Raw genomic sequence first — 2,470 nt, forward strand, 5'->3', positions numbered from 1 at the left:
CTTTATATTCTGTTTTGGTCATATTTTGCGATCGGTTTCGATTTTTCTATTCTCTATTACGTTTTTTGAACAATGACGTCACAGTATTCTCAGCGGAACTGCCAAATTAGGACATCGACATTTCGAGCAATCCGCCATTTTTGTTTCTCGCTGCGATTTTGTAGTCCAACCGAAGTTACGAGAGGATAAGTCGAAATGTTCGGTTGTTGGATGTAGTAACCCACAAGCTTCGTTACACCGTCTCCCAGCATCAGAACCTTTTCGAAGTGCCTGGTTGAGTTTTATTTTTCACAGAAATGTACCCACATCTGTGGGTAAGGTCATTTTTGTGTGCGCGAAGCACTTCAAGAATGACTGCTTCAGCAACCTCCGCCAGTATAAAGAAGGATTTGCCGAAAGACTTCGTCTGATTGAGCGGTCAGTTCCTTCTATCTATGGAGACGACGAACAGAGCACTTCGGTAAGCTGTATATAACGCTAAAAAGTGTGATGATAAGACGTCCCTGTCATTGTTTTTTTAGCATTAGCAGTTGCACCGTCTTCATATGTTAGCGCTGTGTGCTCGTTTTAGATTATAATGTAACTTCTGTGTTAAATAGTCATTGTAATACAGGCAGTATTGTAGTAGTGGGCATGGATGGAGAAGTTAGTGTAAATATAGTAACACACCATTGCGTTACATCCATATGAAGACGTTCTGTAGGTGCATCATCGTCATTTTCATCTCGCTCCGCCGGGTCCGACTCTGGCTCCAACATGTATGGCTGGATGGACAAATCTTCCGTTGTTGACATTTTGTAAATAATGTGTGAATATAAAGTTTCTGCGCCGCTAGATAATTGTATCTGTTCTATCAAACTACAAAGATGGCCGAACAGGGTGACGTTGAACCGAGTGTGACCTCTGCAACCTGGAGAGGAGGCGGGGTATGAAGTGTCTCATTTGCATTTGAAGAGACAGCCCCAAAACGAGTTGCTCTCAGAAGCACATCAGAAAAGGGGTTGAAAAGGGGCCTGTGGAGCTATAATAATGAGGAATTCAGACCCAAGCATTGCAGTTCCGCGTTGTATAGACCACAACTGTATGATTTATATGTAAAAAGGAAGGATTTAAAAGCATGATATGTCTCCTTTAAGACCGAACGTATGCGGCTGAGATGAGAGGGGAGATTGTAGTCCAGTGGCCCGGAGACCAACGGCGGCCACGTTAATACGTTAAGCCGAATGGCCAGGTAGTTTGCAAAGTCCTATTTATGTGAGCTATTTTTAATTTTGACGAATACAATCCTCTTCCTGTAACAGGTTCACGGCTGCGATTGGTCAGTTTTCAACACATCGCAGCCAAAAGTTTAACACCATAACACTCATTTGATCAGACATAAGTATGATGTTGTCTTTGCGTGGGTCTAATCCAAGTTAACCTACAGGGGCTTCTGAAGGCGTAACTTGTTTTCCTGCCATAGACTAAATGCATTCATCACCACGGACATCTTTACAGCAGAAATTCATCTGTCAAACAGCCAAGAATTACAGCTGTCACAGATGCCGAGGAGCTCAGAAAGACAGTCTGAAAATGGTAACTGTCAGAGAAAATAAGTGCGACTGGCTCCTCGAAGAGCCTGACAGGAAGATTTGTGACTTCGTGACATATAGGGAATCTGCATAAATGCATTCAATTTACGCTTTAAGGGAATCATTTCATTTTAAATTTTTAGCAGGGAAAAGCCTTCCGAGACGAGAAGTCTGTTCACCCTGGATTAATAGTAGTTTGAAGCAAATTACCCGACAGGAGGTGTGATCTTTAAAAAGCCCTTTTCTTTATTTGTTTGCTTTGAGAACGGTTAAAAAAAAAAAAAAACGAGAAAAATTTGTTAATCAATTGACAAATAAAATGTGTGTGAACTCTTTTCACTGATTGCGATCACGGCATATCTTTTCTTGGCTTAAGTAACATTAATTCAATACACCTCAGATATTTTGCACATCGTGGTGAAGTTGTTGGTTTTTCTTTTGTGTGTTTGTGTTTCAAGTCTTTGTTGGTTTAGGTTGGACACGCCTGCAGCAAAGAGTACATGAAAACATTGAAAATGTCATGCCAGGTTTGAATGTATCTGACCAATGTCCATGTCCATGTTCAGGTTCAATACACACCTTTTCAATCCTAATAAAGATTGACTGACTTGGCAGTTGTCCAGGGGTCACTCATGGACAACGTTCACAAAAAGCCCCAGCCGATCACTGCTGGAGGGGTCACTGCTGCTCACTGGTGGATCAATAAAGATTAATGGAAAGTTGACAGGAAGACCAAAGTGTGGTTCCTGTAACAATGAAGGGTTGACTACGAGGACAAAAACTGAAGGGAAAAAGAGATGACGATCAGAACTGACTCAGGAACTTGGGGGAACACGAGGAGCAAACCATAGGAAGTGAACTCGTTCAGGTCTCACTCACAGTCGCTCTCCTGAACCAGG

The sequence above is a fragment of the Lipophrys pholis genome (genome assembly GCF_963383615.2).
Source record: "Lipophrys pholis genome assembly, chromosome: 1".
NCBI classification, from domain to species: domain Eukaryota; kingdom Metazoa; phylum Chordata; class Actinopteri; order Blenniiformes; family Blenniidae; genus Lipophrys; species Lipophrys pholis.